Genomic DNA, 19,709 nt, shown 5'->3' with positions numbered 1-19,709 from the left:
GTTTTTTGTTTGTTTGTTTTAGGTACTGGGACTAGGGATTGAATCCTGGGTCTCATATGTGGGAAGCTGGGGCTCAACCACTGAGCCATACTGGCTCCCCTAAATTGGTTTTTTCATGTTAGCTAGTTGTTTTGTTTCTAGGAGGCACTGGGGATGAACCTGGGACCTCCCATGTGGTAAACAGGCACTCACTAACCACTTGAGCCACCACCACTCCCACCTTCTTGTTTAAAACAATAAACATACTGTGACTGTTTGTATTTAGGGATACCTATTTACAAATCGCCATTTCCTATATGATGAAACATTCAGTCATTTATTTGAAATGTACTAAATGTCTGTTATATGCTAGGCACTGGTTATCTTTTTTTTTTTTAGCCCTCCACACATGTCCAGATGACTTTGTCTACCCAAGACCTCCCATGTGGGGGGCGGCACCCAACTGCTTAAGCCACACTGGCTCTCCTGGTTATTCTTAAAAGTGGCTCAAGACTAAGCCAATTTTCAACATACACTGAAAAAAGTTAGGAAGGGTAAAAATGTCAAATTAGGTGGGGCACATGATAAGCAAAACAAAACAGATATTCAAGGTTTTCTAATTACTTTGAAAGGTTGCAGATAGGTGAATTTTTGCCCAAGGGTTGTTTATTCTCCATGTCTGGTCAGAGCCAAAAACCCTAAGAATTTTAAATCATTCCAAAAGATTCTCCTAACAAGCTAGGACAAAACCACAGGCTAGCTACCTATATAGATATTTCCTAATTTAGGCTACCTCAAGTGTACTATGCTACATATATTTAAGAACGGATGCTTTAAAATTTCAGAAAACATGGGAACAAATCTCGTTTTATAAATAATGAAAGGTGAAAAGCTTCATTCTCTTTCTGTATCCTTTATCAATCTCTGAGAATTAGTTTTCTAGTTTGTAAAAATGGAGAAAATTGTAATATTCATCTCAAAAGATCATGATAATTAAATGAGATAATGCATTTGAGGGGTGCCTTAGGAACTGTAATATGTTGAGTGGATATTAAAAATTTGATACTCAAAACAACTTTTTCTGAAACTGAGAGCCACTGAGCATACACTCTGGGTGGACTGTAAAAGGCAGGGGACCATATAACACAGTGAACCCCATGATGAATGATGGACTATGGTTAACAGTACAAATATGAGAATCTTCTCTCATGAACTGTAATAAAGATATAATATTAATACATGGTGTCAATAACAGGATGATTTATGGGAAAAATACACCAAATACAAACTATTATAAACTATGAACTATAAATAGCAGTAATTTTTTTTTTTTTACTTTTTCTAAGGCTGTGCTTTTACCATGAGTGAGTCAAAAAAAAAAGGCAAATCATTCCTACTAATTTCAGAATGGTAAAGACTCAGGGCAGGTGATAGAGATAGAAATGAAGTTTCTAAATGAAAAGGGACAAAAACAGAACAATGGAAATTATTTAATATTTCATAAGAATGAGAGTAAACATATTTGAAACAATAAAATCCCTCAGTGTCTTCTGACAGGTGGCAGTCTCTTTTTGGGGACAAGTAGAGCTATTGCTTGATTGCCATCTTCCACAGTTCAGGACCACTGAAACTGTAATAGAAGGATATGAGGAGGGATGGCAGTTAGGCTCATGTGTCATGAGAGCTCGCAGCTTGCAGCCTGCCCTGTATAATGTGGACATGTGCATCCCCACAGTCGCATGAGACAATTTTATAAAATCTCATAATATTTACAGATACCACCTGTTGGTTCTGTTTCCCTAGAGAATCCTGACTAATATAGGAGGTAATGTCAACAAATCAAGATTTTCTATCATTGATTGAAGTCCAAACTTCAATGTGATTTTAATCTATTGCATGTCCAATGAGGAATTTAACTGTGATAATACAAAAAAAAAAAAAAAAAAAAAAACTCAATGAGAAATAAGAAACTGAAACCCACATATCTTGTGAGGCCACTCCTGACACGATTCTCTGTCAATATACTGACTGGTTTTTAGCTAGTGCCTTTTCAGAGCACTCAGTCTTTCAGTTACAGGTAATGAACCAATGGAAGAAAATAAATCGCATCACTTTAACTCTTAAGGGCATGTAGAAAAAAGGCAGCAATATAATTACAGAAATATGACTCACAGCTAAAGGGAACTAAAATTCTGGTGCTTTTCTCCTCGTTTTTAAAGTAAGTTCAGAGCCTTAACCCTAAATTAAGTGGCTTATAAAACCTCTAATGGGAAACAGTCTAAAAAATCAACAAGATGATTGTGGATCATCTTAAGAAGGAATGAGCAATCTTCCATTGGATCCAATGGCAAAATCCACCGAACCATATCCTTTCCAAACTCCAACTATTTAAGTAGACTAAGACTCAAGAGAGTGAACAACGTATCTCCTGAGCTAAAGCACAGGAAGTAAAATATAAAACCTGTCTTCGGTAAAACCACATCCAATGTGCAGTTTAGTCACCACTTCAAATCATGGTTGTAGGGGTGAGTGAGTTGAAATCCAGCCTGTGTCCACTTGTCAAGCCCTGCACCTTGGATTGGGCCTGTGCCAGCCAGGAGGAAGGGGGTTTTCTCCTAGCAAAAGGCCCTGTGAGTCAGAAGGGCTGCAACAACAATTCTAACAGCAAATCTTCTATTGCCACCAAGGTGTTGTATAGACTGGTAGGCCCTGCTTGTCTTCTAAATGCTGGCTCAGGAATGACTCTCTAAATGACTTAGACAAAGTCACAATTTGTCCATTTCCTTGAAGTAATCTCTACAAATGCTAGACAATTCAGTCCTTCTACTGATGGATGACACCAAAGGTCTTTATTTCCTGTTAGAAGTTCTATTTTAAGAAATTGTTATCAAGGCTCTATCTTAAGGTTTTATGCAGTGGTATTTACACTCTGCTGTGTTTTCTTCACATTGTTGTCATCTAATAACCCCGTTGGATGGAAGCACCTAGAAGATCTTTCAGGACAGAGGATTAGTGGCCAAGATCATCTTTCAACTTTAGTGATATGCCGTTCAAGCTGCCATGTAATGTTAGACTCTCTAACATGGCAAAGACAAAAACATTAATTGTTTGTTTAAGCTAATACTTGCATAGGGTTAATACATTCCAGGCACGTTCTAAGAGCTTTCTTCACAAGTACAGACACACTCAATCCTCACAACTGAGGTAGTATTTATTGTTCCTCCTTTACATTTAAGAAGACTGAAGTACCCTGCTAGTAAATAGCAGAATTAAGAAATCAAGCTAAGCAGTCTAGATCTAGAGTCCATGCCCATATTCTAGATTTCCTCTATTTTTATCTTTTTTAAAGATAAATAAATCACACAAAATGTTACATTAAAAAAATAAAAGGTTCCCATAGTGCTTGCTTTGGCAGCCCATATACTAAAATTGGAATGATACAGAGATTAGTATAGGCCCTGGGCAAGGATGACAAGCAAATTTGTGAAGTATTCCATATTTTCCAAGCTGCATGGTGGGACTGCCCTTTGTCTTTTCAAGTAATTTTCATATTACACAAAACAAAGAAAAGAAAAAAAAAGTGGTTCCCATATACCCCTACTCCCTACCCACCCCCACTCCTCCCATATCAACAACCTCTTTCATCAGTGTGGCACATTCATTGCATTTGATGAATACATTTTGGGACACTGCTACACAGCATTGATTATAGTTTATATTGTAGTTTACACTCTCTCCCTGCCCATTCAGTGGGTTATGGCAGGATATATAACGTCCAGCATCTGTCCCTGCAATATCATTCAAGACAATTCTAAGTCCCAAAAATGCCCCCATATCACAACTTATTCCCTCTCCCTGCCCTCCACAACTCCCATGGCCACTGTCTCCACATCAATGATAGTTTCTTCCATTGCTAGAGTCACAATAATTATATAGTAGAATACCAGTAAGTCTACTCTAATCCATATTTTATTCCTCCATCCTGAGGACCTGGCATGGTGATGTCTACTCCACCTCTAAATCGAGAAGGTGCTTAGCTCCCACGTGGCTGATGAATGGAATTCTCCTGCTTGCAGTTGTAAACTATCTCAGTTCCCTGGTGTGGTGGTTGACCATGCTCACCTCCCTGTTAGCTGACTTGGGTAAGTCTAACACAACAGAGTAGGTTTTGCAACTCTGCTGAGGCTCAGGGCCCGGCTGGCACATGGACAGTTCAGAGACTCAAGTGTCCTGAGCATACACCAACCCCAGAGCCAACCATAGGTTCAGTAAAAGTGACAGAAGAGGCATGAGTAGAGAGGTCTCATCTGAATCCAACTCCATCACACTTAGGAGCACAAATTCCAAGTAGGGCCCACTGGCAAGGCAATGAACTCCAGAGCCATCTGTCATGACAATAGGATCAGGGTGTGTCTGTAGTCCTCAGGAGCACCTCTACCGGGGGTTGTATCTACTTTGGCTGTCTTTGACATCCTGCTTAAGACGTGCATAAGCACATTCCCTCTGATGACCTTCCGACTCATTTTGAAGTCTCTCAGTCATATAAATTCATTTGTCTTTACATTTCCCCCTTTTATTCAAGGTCTTTTTCTAGTTGCATCACCAGCTGGTGCTTGGTAGTAATCCCTCAGTGCCAGGGAGGTTCATCCTCAGGAGTTATGTCCCACGCTGGGGGGAAGGTAATGCATTTACATGCCTTGTTTGACTTAGAGAGTATAGATTGCCTCTCTTTAGTTGTACTTGGTATGGGTTGAACTGTGCCCTTCCCTCCCTAGAAAAAAAGAAATCCTGAAGCCCTAATTCCCCATACCTGTGAATTGGCCTCATTTGGAAACAGGATCTTTGATGATACAGTCAAGTTAAGATAAGGTTATAATGAATTAAGGTGAGCATTAATCTAATATGAAAGGTATCCCTAAAAGAAGAGGTGAAACACAGGGAGGAGGTCATGGGAAGACAGAGGTAGAGGCTGAAGTGATGTATCTACAAACCAAGAAATGCCAAGGACTGCCAGCAAACAGCAGAAGCTAGAAAAAGGAAGGATTCTCTCCTACAGGTTTCTGGGAGAACACAGCCTTGTTGACACCTTCATTTTTCAAACTCCTAGGCTTCAAAACAATAAGGAAAATGTTTGATGTTTTAAGCCACCTAGTTTGTGGTACTTGTTAGAGCAGCCCTAGAAAACTAAGACATCACTATAGTTATAACAAAAAAGATCTTTGTTTTAAAATTTTCCTATCCAATGAATAGTGCCCTGGGTTAAAGTCTTTGACAAACAATTGTGATTCTCAGAGCCAGAGCTATGACTCCTAAATTTTTAAAAGTATATTTTAATATCATATCAAGAAAGCATATTAAAATACAAGTCTTTGGAGTTGCTCTGAATGATACTGCAGGGACAAATGCAAGACATTATATATCCTGTCATAACCCACTGAAAGGACTGGGAGAGAGTGTAAACTACAATGTGAACTATAATCCATGCTGTGTAGCGGTGCTCCAAAATGTATTCATCAAATGCAATGAATGTACCACACTAATGAACTAAGTTGTTGATGTGGGAAAAGTGGGAGGTGTGGGAAGTGGGGCATATGCGAACCTCCTATATTTTTTAATGTAACATTTTGTGTGATCTATCTTTTTAAAATAAATAAAAAATATATTTAAAAAATAAAAAATAAAATGGAAGTCTCAACTAAAGCAAGGACCAGCTATGAAATTTTCCATGTATTTAACAGAAAACATAAATGTTGCAGATAAGTCTGAAATACTTGACAGCAAAATGAAATGCTCATTCTCAGTTCCCCACCTTCCAGGACCCAGTGGTACAAAATTTCCATGCTCTTTTTTTAATAATTTGAATACATTCACCACTTTTTCTCTTCACCTTTTTTCTGTAAAAACAGGTCACAAAGTTATGAAGTAACTCTTCAGAATCATAATGGCTATTGCTGCAATTTGATTAGTCAAAAGAACCAGAATACTACCTCTTAGAAATATTTTCTCCTTAGTTTTATCTAATGAAGTTTGTGGGACAAAAGAACCACTACTTCAAATGAACTTCCAATCTTTATCAAAGATAAAGGAGTGTGAATACATGTAGGTATGGCTAAATAGATATGTTGTATATGGTTATAATCAATACCCTCTAATTTGAAACATACTGTAAGTTATAATTAACTTAGAATCAACCCAATGAAGTAACATAGGAATGATGAATTAATTGACTTCCGGCTTCTCCAAAATTCTGAAAGTGAATCTTAGCCTCATGAGTTAAAAACATAAGTAGTAGGTACCTGCTGAGTTCACATCTGGAATCACTTTATCCTGGAACTGTTGTGTAATGAGGTGCTAACATAGCCAACTATGGCTTGCCCCCCAGTGAAATGTGTGTGTATGTCCCGGATGTAACTCCCTTTCAGTAGCAAGTTCAAATTCCAGGACAGTTTGTCCAGGGATCATGTTGGCAGGAACGTGCTTGTCTTGGAAACCTGTGGACCAAAATATTCTCTTCCTTAGGAAAAGCAGATCCTGCAGATAATAGGGGCCAGTCAATCACTGTTCTCCAATGTCACAGAACTGCTGGTTTTCATGTTCTTAGCCTCTTTCCAGTATCAAGCCCATATTCTTTACAGCACTGCTGATAAGGTAATAAGAAAATGAAGTTGTAACAAGTCCTAACCAAACACCAAACCGAACAAGATTTTTTGGGAAAAGCACTTGGGAAGGAGGAGGCAATTCCTCACAATGGTATTAATGAAACATGTGAATTTACCACAGATTTTATGATTGTCACAAGCTTTCTGATGGAAATAGATTTATCTCAACTAATTAACTAGATCTCCCAATTGCCATGGCATGACACTCTAAAGTAGAATGAGGTTCTACTTCCAGTCTTGACACTAACCAGCAGTTCAACCAGTGAGATCATTTTCCTGCCTGGTCTCAGCTGTTTCCATCCAAAAAATAAGGTTAGTAAAATAATCCCTAAAATCCCTTCAGCTGAGAATCTATCCTATGCCTTAACATTTTTTACTGACCCTCAAATATATATATATATATATATAATAGATAAATATGTACAAATATACATTATAGCTGTGTAAACACATAGATAATATAGAGATGGAATGCAACCTTTTGAGGATTAAATGAGGCATGAAAACCTAGATGCTTTTCTGCACTATTCAGAGACAATTCTTCAGTTACCAATTCTTTCCCACACAGGTTACAGAGACTAGCCTTAAGTTACTATTACATATCCTTTAGTCTCCTTCATATCCTTTCCTCTTTCTAGACAGTCACACCAAATGAGGTATGGTACAGTATAGAGATTTACAAAACTAAAAATATCATTCCTCTTTCTAAATTTTTATTTTGAGAATAGCTATTTTTCATTTATAGAATATGTTGCCATAGAATGGATTTATTATTTTTTAATGGAATAACTATTTTTTAATTGTTTTAATTTCTAATACGGTAAATAGGGGTTGATATAATCCACATAAGCAAAACTCTAATGCAAGGCAGCCCTAAGACCAAAAAGTTTGAAACTGCTAGTGTAGTGTTTAGGGGCACAAATTCCGAAGTGCCAGGCTGCCTGAGTTCAAGCCCCAGTTCTACCACAGATAGTTGTATGACTTTTGGGTGCAGCTGCTCAAAATATCTGTGGCTCAGTTTCTCCATCTATCAAACAGGGATAATAATAGCAGTACTTACCTCATAGGGTTGTCATGAAGCTTAAATGAGTTAATTATGGATGCTATCCCTCACTCTCTTTGGTGTCCTTCTCTTGCTATTCATCCACTTTCACTCCATTAGTTCATTCTCTCTTCCTCCCCCTCTCTCTGTCTCTGTCTTTTGTTTGTTTGGTATTTTTGACTTGTTTTGCTTTGCTTTGTTTTGGTCTCTCTACTTTCTGCCAGCAAGTAGCTGTGATTGCACTCCTTCTCAAAAAGCTAAAGATGTATCTGCCCCTTCTTCAGTATCTACAACCACCACTTTCCAACTCCTGTGCTGCAAAAGAGCCAGGTGTACTTTTGAATTTGCCCTTCACAGAAGCTCCATCAGCAAAAGACAAGTGGAAAATCAAAGCAAGCAACGTTAAGTTTTTAAAAACACGCCATGTCAGATGAATTCGAATGTAAAGTAGAAACTTTAGCCTTAGGAATAATCAATGAAACAGGAGAAGGAAGTAGAGAGAAAATGCAAACAATTACATTCATTCCTTAAAGGAAAAGGTGTTATTTACCCACGCTCCTTCCCTATTTTGAACTGTTTCCTTTCACAGCCTCCTGTCTCCTTTCTAAATCTCTTCAGCCTCCCAGAGCACCCACCTCCCATTCTACCAAGAATCTTCAAGCTCTCACCCTGCTTAAACAATCTGATGGGCCAGATTCCTACTATGTGCATGTGACTGATGTCCATTCAACCTTCCACAGAGTATATTTTACTAATATTTATAATCATAATCCCTTGCATTTATATTAATTTTTTCACCTGTAAAGTATTTCCACATAAACTTTCCTGTAATCCTTGACATTCAGCATGTATTATTCCTACTTTACAGTTTAGGAAACTGGGTCTCAAATAAACTGGCAAACTTGCCCAAGGTGACAAACTGAATTGACAGAACTGAAACTGAAGTACAAATGAAATTGGAGGAGAAGGCACATTAAGGAGGGGCGGGGCAGGAGAAGAGGGAAGGTGGGGTAGAAAGAGACTATTTTTGTCAGGGGGTTACCACTTAAGCAAATCTGCTCTACCGTGGAAATAACCTCTACTAATTCCACCCGAGTTTTTCACAGCTTCTTCATTGCCTCTACAACTCAAGCTATACATTTTCTAAGAACTCCAAGATGTATTATTTTTATTTAGTTTGTACAACGGCTACCTAGGCAGTATATCCTAAGGAGGAGTTTAAAGAAAGTACACCCAGTATGTTTTATATTTGGACTGCTTCTGAATAGAGAGTTTGTAAATTGAAAACTGTCTGTACTGCAAGTGTGATGTCACTAAATATACATTTGGTCTATACAAAACTATCTGGCATTTGTCCTTTACCAACATTACTGTGTATTTTAGTTTCTCAATCATGGAAGCTTAAAAAACACAGCCAAACCTACTGAATGTCAAACTTGTGCAGTGACTCAAGTTGATTACAGTACTTTTAAAGGGAAAAAAATTAAGATTCTCTAAGGATCAGTTAGGATAAAAATTTGCTTTAAAGGCATATAAAAAAGAATCCTTTTCAATCATCAGTTCTCCTGAAAATGCTTAACATGCATTAATATTAAACACAACTGTTTAGGTGGAAACTTTTATCCATATAAAATAACAGACCTTTGAAATATGAAAATGATGTTTTTGTACTTAAGGATGCTGCTGCTAAGCAATCTTATTAACTTAAATATATCACTAAATAGTAAGAGTGATAAATATTCAAGCTAATAAGACTATACTCTTTTCCCTATATATTTTCAACTTACCTTTAAGGCAGCTCTGTCCAGTAGAATTTTCTGCAATGATGGAAATGTCTGCATCAGTGCTGTCCATTATAGTAGTCACACGTGGCCACTAAACATTTGAAATGTAGCTAATGCTACTGAGGAACTGAATTTTAAATCTTACTTAATTTTTACTAATTTAAATTTGAATAACCAAGTGTGGCTAGTGGCTATGTATTGGAGAGGTCTCTTTCAGCAGTAAAAAAAAAAACAAAAAACCAACCAACCTGATTCTATCAATCAAAAGACCCAAATTGTGAGTCAAGATGAAGGCGGTAGTTATTAAACCTATAACCATTGATTGAGTGCTGAAATAAAGTGAGCTAACACAGTTTTTTGTTGTTGCTGCTCCTATTTTCTTAAATAAGAAATACTGAGAAACTATTATGGGCAAATTAACACATAAAGATTATGGAGGGCGGTGGACTTGGCCCAGTGGTTAGGGCGTCCGTCTACCACATGGGAGGTCCGCGGTTCAAACCCCAGGCCTCCCTGACCCGTGTGGAGCTGGCCCATGTGCAGCGCTGATGCATGCAGGGGTGTCCCCCGCGTAGGGGAGCCCCATGCACAAGGAGCGCGCCCCATAAGGAGAGCCGCCCAGCCCGAAAGAAAGTGCAGCCTGCCCAGGAATGGTGCTGCACACACGGAGAGCTGACACAGCAAGATGACGCAACAAAAAGAGACACAGATTGCCAGTGCCACTGACAACAATGGAAGTGGACAAAGAAAAAGACGCAGCAAATAGACACAGAGAACAGACAAGCAGGGAAGGGGGAAGGGGAGAGAAATTAATAAATAAATCTTCTTTAAAAAATGATTTAAAATTATGGAAGAGTGAGATATATACAAATTCAAATAAAATATAATCCCTGGCCTCGGGCAGTTTGTACCAAGTGGTAAAAAGACATATACAAAGAATACGAGGAAATGTGAAAAAAGGAGAGAAGTGGAGGAAGTTTTATATGGACCAAGACTGGACAGAACTATGTTCCTGACTAGAATACCGGTCTCACAGATTAAGAAGACCAGGCTGATGGGTCATATAAGTATATCCTTTTAACAAGTATTGCTGAGTTCCTACTCTAGGAGAAACAACTGTGCCAAGCTCTGGGAATACTGTTGTGCAAGGTGGAATGCACATCCTTCAGGAAGTTAAGCATCTCCTGGGAAGGATCCCAGGTGAACAGGCAATGAGAACAGGTGTGGTAAGTACCACCACAGGGGTAGATCCTGAGTGCCACAAGAGCACACAGACCAGGAGGCTCCTATCTCGGAATCACAGGCCAGGGAGGTTTCAAGGGCAGAGAAGAAGGTTCCAGACAGAAAGAGTATCTTCTTTTTGAATCTATCCAGTATCTGTGTTTCTTTTGGAAATTTCCTTTTCATTTGGCATTAGGTCATTGATTTTTTCAAGGGTGTTCACTTCTTGGGTTTGTTTCAATCAGTAAGTATTTACTGGCAATTGAAGAGCATCATCATCATTTTCCTGGAGGGCTCACCACGTGCTAGGGGCTAAAGGCATGTGAAGAGAAGTACTTCTCCTGAGAAAAATAAGTTCCTGAGTCAAATATTTCAAAAATCTCCCATGCAAGGGCAATGCAATACTGTCTTGCAATGCATGCTTTCTTCCTGAGAGGTTCTTTTTCAAATCGTGTGTATCTTACTGTCCAAATTAAATTTAGATACATCTCCGAAATAAACTTCAAGAAAACAAAATAAATAGAAGGAAAAAATTCATCAAAGCAATTAAATGTATTGAGAATTTCTATAGCATAGTGGCCATGCCATGGGATGTGCCTGTGACAGTTCTGGGTTCGAATTCCACTTCTTCCACTTACAGGCTGGAGAGCTTACGCAAATTATTTTACCTCTTCAACTCTCGATTTCCTCACCTTTAAAAGGTGGATAAATAATTGCCCCTACCTCACAGAGCTGATGAGAGAATTAAATATTCACGTATTTATAAAGGACTTAAAACAATACCTACTGAAACACTGTATGAACATTGGCGCTCCTTTTTAATTATTACAATAAATCTAGCTGAAGAAACTGAGCAAAAAACAATACATATAATTCTGGAAGAGAAACTAAAGCACACTGGCAAATAAGGGATATACGGCAAGTTGAGCCGCTTTCTCTGGTCTGTTTTGCCTCAAGGAAGGGATGAGAGAAAAAGGGCCCCAGAGAAGGCTGTAAGGAAATCTGAACAGAGCACTCAAGGCTCTGCCTAGGAAAAACAGTTGGTAAATAAAGCTCTTACCTCTCTAATTCAAACTAGTTTTTTCAAATTTACCTTGAGAGGGACAGATGACAATTTCTAGAAAGAACCTAAGAAAATATGAGAAATGAAGTGGTTTGAGTATTTCTGTGAAAAAAATTATTTCCTGCGGAGAGCTGGCGCTAGAATAACGTCTATTCCACACAGCTGAAAGATAAGATCAAGTCTATGGTGGGCTGACATCCCAAACTCCTAACGGGGAACCATCTGGAAGCAGCAGCACAACAAACCCCAAATTCGCCGCAGCCTCAAGGGTTTTCATTTAGGTCCCGGGATTTAATGGGACCAAACTCCAGGCCCCTAACTCCCGGGGGACAGACCCCAGGCGCGGCCCTCCCTGCGGCGCGCGCCGCCGCACAGCCCGGGCGCTCCACGTCAGGAGCCACGTACACCAGCGCGGCCCGGGGCCAGCGGGGCGGGGGCGCTCCCCGGGCCGCAGCCTGCCCGCGCTGGGCCCCGCGCGGCCGCGGGGCCCCACGCGGCTTTCCTCAAAGCACACCGGAATCTGCCCTGACGTTTAGGGCTCCCTCGGTTGCCCGGGGCGCCGGCGAGCGCGGCTCTGGCAGCCTCTCGCCCCCGGAGGTTAGACGCGAGAGGACGCGGGTGCGGTGCGGGCCGCTCGCCGCCCCCACTCCCCATCCGCGGCCGCAGTACCTCCCCGACTCTCCCGACCCCCATTCTCCTCCCCTTGCCCTCCTCGTTGCTGCCTCTCTTCCGCTCCCTGCCCCCCCGCCGTCCCCGGGCCACCCCTTCCCGCTCCTCCTCGGCCTCCTCTTCCCTCCGCGTGCCCTCAGGGGGCCCGGGAGGCGGCGCTCCGTGAATCACCGTCACGTGGGCGCTGGGCGCTCCGTGGCTCACAGGCTCTGCGAGCCTTAGTGGAAAATTTCCGGAGACCTACTGCGGCTGCGCGCCGGAGGCCCCGCCCGCCGCCTCTCCCGCCCGCGCCTCTCGCCGCCCTCCTCCCCCCTTCCGGCGGCGGCCCCGCCCCTGCGGAGGTTCTCCTCTCCCCCGGGAGCCTCGCGGCGCACCCCCGCCCGCTGCAGCCCCCCGGGCTGGCGCCGCCCCGCGCCCTCCCTGCCTTAGCGCCCCTCCTGGCAGCTCCGAGCGGCGCCTCGGCCTTGCCCCCGACCTTGCCTTGAGAGGCTCGGAGCGGCGTCCTGGCGTCGGGCGCCTCCGCTTTCGCCTCAGGGGCGCCGCGGCCACCCCACCCCGCCACCTCAGGTCCGCGCTACCCGGGTCCCCCCACAGCCCTGGCTGGAGGACAAAGGAAGCAGCAGCTTCGGGCAGGCGTCTTGCCTTCTCATTTCACGCCCGTGTTGCGTTCCAGCAAACCATATACGGGGCCCAATTGGATTTCACACACACACACCCCCACTTGCCAACCACCAGGAAAATAAACTCTTTTCCGTATCTCAGAGCATTCCTCATTTAATTTTTACAACAACGAACAAAATTTATTCCTCAGACAACAACTTTGCGGAGTTTGATCTCAGCCACCCAGGGGTGACAAAGGGACACCCAATGACATTTCATTCGAAAGGGCTGTGTTGTGCACGCCGTTCACCTCTAGACGACGCTTTTGCCAGTTTCAGCGCCTCGAGGGTTCTGGCGCTGGCCTCGCGAGTGTGTCGCTGAGATGAGGAGGGTTGAGAGTGCCTATGCGGGCTTACTTGAATCCCGATGCGGGCATCTTGGGCAGAAAGTGCCAAAGATTTCAGCCCCAACGGTAGGGGTTTTCACCTGGGAAAAGATCTCAGAACCAAGTCCATACATTAAATGCTTTCCAGCCAAGGACCGGAATTGCAGATATGTTAATTTTAATAAATCCCTGTTTCAGTATCTTGGCTCTGGGCAAAGAAAGATCCGGAAACTGACTGGAGGCCAGGAATGTAGGTCCATTGTGGTTTATGAGTGTATTGGGTGGAACACATCATTCAGCCGCTGTCATTTGTTTTTGAAGACTGAACGGCTAACGAGTGTAAAAATAAAGACACTTTTAGCCTATTTTGAAATATTGCAAAGGTCTGAAAACATTTAAATTTCCGAAAGAATGGGGCATAGTATACTACTAACCAAAATGTATCCATCTTCTTTTCCTAAGTATATACACACCCTTGTTTTCTAGCTTAATTTTCTTTTCTTGACTTATCCAGGCAGAGACTGAACCCAGGACCTCCCATGTGGGAAACAGGCATTCAACCACTTGAGCTGTATTCTGCTCCCCTCTAGCCTAATTCTTGATCCTTAGTTTTACTGTGGCAAATTCTGAATAATCTGTAAGCCGGTGCCTGAGAACTCAGTTCTGTGATTTTGCTTTCCCGTATCACTTTCTAAGCTACTTACTGTTAATTAGCAGGTGCCATTTTACCCAGTGGAAATAATCCTGGTCAATAAACCCTTCATCTTTCTGCCACTGTTTTCTTTCACTTTTATTAGTATGTACTACACCCTAGCAAATGGACCATTCCAAGGTCACATGAAATGACCACTGGCTACATATCACCAAAAGGTGATGGCACATTTTTCAGCCATTCCTTACCTACTTTTATTTGGGGAGGAGATACAAGAAGCAGAGTATTGATCCTAGGTCCCTGGGAAGTTCTAAGGTCTTCACAGAATTAAATATGTTTATATTAAGATGTCTGTAAAACCATTTAAAAACTTTTTAATATTTTCAAGTTTGAAGGCACCATCATTTTCTTTTTCTTGCTGAGAAATGAGGCATGCATTTATAAACACAAATGGTTGCAAATATATAGATGCAAAATACAGTGTATTTTTTTATGCATGACTCTGTGACCCCGTCCTAGTCAGTAGGACCTGAAACACCTGAAGTAGCACTTGCAGGAAATCTCTCTCATAATAAAAAAGTGACTCACAGAATGAACACTCTTTTTCAGTGGACGTGGTCGTCTGCATATGACTTCTGAAACCACCTCAGACAACATGGAGACCATGGTGGAAGACACCTCCAGCAGGTTAAAGCTGTCAGAGTTGAAAAGATAGAGACCTCTTAGTCTTTGAGGAGATTATCAAGGTCGAGAATCACCCCCAGAACTACCTTTTCTACAGACTTCCTATTAAGTGAGGTAATAAATTTCCTTATTAAGCTATTTTTTTAAAGATTTATTTATTTATTTATTTATTTCTCTCCCCTTCCCCGCCCTCCCCCACCCCAGTTGTCTGCCCTCTGTTTCCATTCACTGTGTCGTCTTTTGTGTCCACTTATATTCTTGTCAGTGGCACCGGGAATCTGTCTCTTTTTGTTGCATCATTTTGCTGCGTCAGCTCTCTGTGTGTGCGGCACCACCCTGAGCAGGCTGCACTTTTTCCATGCTGGGCAACTCTCCTTATGGGGTGCACTCCTTGCATGTGGGGCTCCCTTACACGGGGGACACCCCTGCGCGGCACAGCACTCCTTGCGCACATCAGCACTGCGCTTGGGCCAGCTCATCACATGGGTCAGGAGGCCCTGGGTTTGAACCCTGGACCTCCCATGTGGTAGGCAGACGCTTTATCTGTTGAGCCAAATCTGCTTCCCTTAAGCCATTTTTAACTGCATATTCTGCATCTTGCAACAAAAACTTTCCTGCTGCTGACAACATCTCTGTAGTACCCAGACTTTTTTCTCCTGCTTCTGGAGAGACTCAAGCTAGTTATTCCTGCATTTATCTATTCAGCAAAAACATATTGCCAGGCACTATTCTAGGTACTGGAACTGAGTGAACAAAGTAGATTACATTTGTCCTTAGGGAACGTATATTCTAATGAGGGAAACATAAAATAAACAAGTAATTGAAAAACACAATTAACATAATTTCAGGTAGTGATACGTGCTATAACCAAAAAAAACTTATTTAATTCACTTATATATTCAAGAAGTTTGATCACCAGGATTCCACCCTCTAAAGACACTAACATAAAATCTAGTATACCAACAATGCAAGAAGAAGCATCACCAAAAAATACTTAAAAAGCACTAAGTTTAAAGTAGAATGAGATTAGTTTCAAAAGGGAATATCAGATAAAGAAGGGTTCATGAGAGGTGTGGTGATGTATAGTAATGGCCTGGAAGAGGAGGCATGGAGAACATTCCAAGCAATGGGAACAATTTGAATGGAAAATGGTTTTAATTGACAACACTGAGCAATACATTTCGGCAAAAGTACAGGATATATGAAAGGGAATATTTAGTTATCTCTTGCCAAGTAACAAACCACACCAAAACTTAGCATTTTAAGCAACAAACATTTATTATCACCTTAATTCCGCTGGTCAGGAATCCAGGCTTAACTGGGTTCACTGGCAAGAAGTACGACCTAGAGGGAAGCAGATGTGGCTCAATCAGCTGGGCACTCACCTACCACATGGGAGGTCCCAGGTTCAGGTCCCCGTGCCTCTTAAGGAAGACAAGCAGATGCTGCACCCGCCACAACAACCTAGACAATGCAACGAGCTGGACTTTGCACCTCCACAATGAGCAGATGGCTAAATGAGCAGATGCCATAGGCCAGCAGATACCACAGCCCGCAGGGAGCAGATGTGGCTCAGGCCATTGGGCATTTACCTTCTACATGGGAGGTCCCAGGTTTGGTTCCCAGTGCCTCTGGAGAAGGCAAGCAAACAATGAGCAGACAGACAAAAGAACCATCTGGGGGAGAGGGAAATAGAAAAAAAGTAAGGGGGGGGGGGCGCTGCAGTCATCTCCAGGCTCCACTGGGCAGGATCTGCTTCCAAGCTTACTCCCAGGACTGTTGGCAGGTCTGGTTCTTACTGCCTGTTGCTAGAGACATCAGTTCCTTGCCATGTGGACCTTTCCATAGGATAGTCTACAAGATGGCAGCTGATTTCCCTCAAAGGAAATGTAGGGGTGGGAGAGACAGCAAGATAGAAGCCAGTCTTTTGATAACCTAATCTCAGAGGTACCATGCCATCACTTTTGCTGAATTCTGATTATTAGAAGCAAGTCACTAGGCCTAGCCGATACTCAAGGGGAGGGAATTACAAAGGGTCATAAATATTAGGAGGCAGGGTTCATTGGGGACTGTTTTAGAAGCTACCTACTACAGGAATAATGGAAGATAAGGTTTGGAAAGGGAGGCCAGACCCAATTAAAGACAGCTGAATGCCATCCCAAGAACTTTAAACTACTCGTTTGGAAATTTAGAAGCAAATTTAATGTTTAAGCCCACTTCAAGCAAATAGAAGTGTTGTATAGACAGAGTTTTATTTTTTATTTTGGATAGACAGAATTTCAAGAATCATTCTAAAGACCAGCCATTTAACAAGATCAATTAGTTACACATTCCAGGAAACAAAAATTACTCCATTTTGTCAGGTGATAATGGTCAAATAATTCTAGAGAAGATAGCTATCTACCCTCACAAAATTTCTAACACCCTACCTTGACAATGCATTCCTGAAAATCCGGCTTCAACAACTAAGATTTGTGATTGTTTTCTGTTTTAGGATAGACTATATGGTTCACTCTCAGGGGCTTTCAAAATTCTTTGAAATTGATTAAGAGCAAAATAATACATATTATTCTATTACTGGAGAGAAAACACATGAAGTGTCTGTTGCAGCATCAATAAAGGCATTTGTTAATGTCTTTGATTTTGGATAGGTGTCTGTTGGAGTCCTTTGCCCAGTTTTGAATTAGGTTGTATGTTATTTTGTTGTTGAATCGTTGCAGTTGTTTGTATGTTCTGGATATTGGACCCTTGTTGGATGTGTGGTTTCCAAATATCTTCCCCTATTTTGCAGGTTGTCTTTTCACATTCTTGATAGAGTCCATAGATGCCTCAGAGTTTCTGAGGTGTGAGGCAGCTGGTCTTCAGGAAGAGAACATTGCCTGGTGATGCCTTCATTTGAATATTTTCGCGGCCCCAGAACTGTAAGTTAATAAACCCCCATTGTAAAAGAAAAAGAAATTCTTTGACCCTAACCCACAGGATATTTTTTGCCTCACAACTCAAAATATGCACATGTTCATGTATTAGTAAAAATAAAAAAAATTTTTGAGGTACCAGAGCCAGAGATTGAACTCCACACCTCCTATGTGGGAAGCTGGTACTCAACCACTGAACCACACTGACTCCCCTACTAAAATAAATTTTAATAGAATAATACAAGCATTACTTTATATGACATACCAATATTTTGAATTTTAATTCTGTTCTACATTAAAGGAAAGAAAGCTGGTAACAATCCACTGAACAGATCATTATTCAGCACTGGTGGATCCCATTCTGCATTTGAAAAACACTGCTCTTTTAGAACATAGCTTGGGAATCCAACAAAGTCATAGCACTTGTGACCAACAGGTATTTGGTGGTACAGTCTTCCAGAAATTGAATGAGAACACTGTGACCCATGCATCCTAGTCCCAAGCAACAACGGACCTTAGCCAGAAGTCACTTGAGCAAGCAGAAATTCCTCAGATTCGCCACTGAAAGCCTGAATCAAACTGGCAATAGGTGCTGGACGTGCAGAGGTTTGTACAGAGGTTCTGATCATACGAGTTTAGATCTCTTCCCTTACCCTCAATTCACAAGAATTATGCTACTCTTAAGCATGTGTTGCAATACAAACCACTAAAAAGTCCAAAGAACAAGAAGTCTAGTTAGGAGAGCAACTTGCCAGCCATAACCACCAGCCCAGAGGGCTGCCTTGTCACCTCCGTCAGTATCTGAAGACCCACTGCAGTGTCACCTGGCTGAAAAAGTGGTTTCAAGCCCTTTTGATTTTTATCAGTTCAAATATAAAGGACCTTTCTGAGTCTCCTCTTTAACCCACAGCGAAGCATTTCAAACGGTTGCCTGACAAGAAGACTTGATTGATGTTACTAGGGAATGTATGTGGAAGGAAGGTATTCAAGTTTTTTCCGCCTGGACTGTGTGTCAAATTCCAAACCTGCCCTCGGGAGTTCACAATCTTGAGGAGACAAGACGACAACGTGAACAATTTTAAGTACGAGACAGCACAGGTTTTAAAGTCCTGCACCGCACGGGGTAGAGAACACTCCTGCAGAAAAAAAGTCTGAGAATTAAGGTGGAGGAGGTTTTTTGAGGATCAATGACTAAGCCTTGAGTGACGGTGGCATTTGGGGGGAGGGAGGATTGGGGACTAAAACCGGAAAGGGTATTGTTCCAGGGAGACTGGTCTGACCAGTGTAGAAGGTCTGGGGTGGGGAACACAAGGGTGTAGAGGGGAAGTCGGGTCCTCCCCTGTCAATCACAAACACCGCTCCAGGCCGAAGGCACCCGCAGCCTCACGTGCCGCGGAAGTAGACAATCGTACAGATTTCCTCAGGAAAACATTGAAAGCAAAAATTGTCATCACACCCAACCCTTTCCTCTCTGCCCTGCCCAACCTCTCCCACGTCCCCAAAAGGAAGAGAGCAGTAGGTCAAACTCGTTTGTTTATCCATTCATTCAACAAATCTCTCTCTCTGCTAAGCACTCTTTGTTTTCAGGCCTTTCCGGCAGCGCCAAGTGGTGCACAGCCGAGGGGCCCCCTGGTTGCCTGGCTCCGCAGCACCGCCTCGTCTCCGGAAGGAAAGCCGGGCCCGGGAGAAAGCGCCGCAAACCAGCGTTCCCAGGCGGCCTGGGCTTCGGAAGTGCGAGGAAAGACAGGGGAGCAGAGAGTTAGGAGCTCCTGCACGGGGAGGGGGGAGGGAAGTGCAAGAAGTGGGGACTCCAGAACCGTCCCAGGAGGGCGGGCCCCCAAACGGGTTCCCCTTTCGAGCTCTGGCTTGCTGCTCAGGATGTAGCTTTTGCCCCATGAGGGTTTTCCACTTCCAACAGAAGAGATCCCGAAACGGAGTTGCCAACCGACCTAATCACGCTAGTCGTGAGGAGTGAAAGCAGGTCCAGGTGGAGCAGAAAGAGGGAGCACAGAAAACCACCACCGGGACCAGCAGGCGAGAGAAAATCCGAACGTAA

The 19,709-nt window shown here is 42.3% G+C and overlaps 1 non-coding gene across 1 annotated transcript; it reads left to right on the top strand.

Annotated features, from left to right (window-relative positions):
- The first annotated feature begins 3,378 nt into the window (after positions 1–3,378).
- On the top strand, positions 3,379–3,482 carry LOC111767054 (U6 spliceosomal RNA). The gene has a single exon (XR_002798958.1). It is a non-coding gene; the product is annotated as a U6 spliceosomal RNA (small nuclear RNA).
- The last annotated feature ends 16,227 nt before the right edge of the window (positions 3,483–19,709 follow it).

The sequence above is a fragment of the Dasypus novemcinctus genome, chromosome 12 (genome assembly GCF_030445035.2).
Source record: "Dasypus novemcinctus isolate mDasNov1 chromosome 12, mDasNov1.1.hap2, whole genome shotgun sequence".
NCBI classification, from domain to species: domain Eukaryota; kingdom Metazoa; phylum Chordata; class Mammalia; order Cingulata; family Dasypodidae; genus Dasypus; species Dasypus novemcinctus.
Note: the sequence above shows the minus strand (reverse complement) of the source record. Positions and strands in the feature narration are given on the sequence as shown.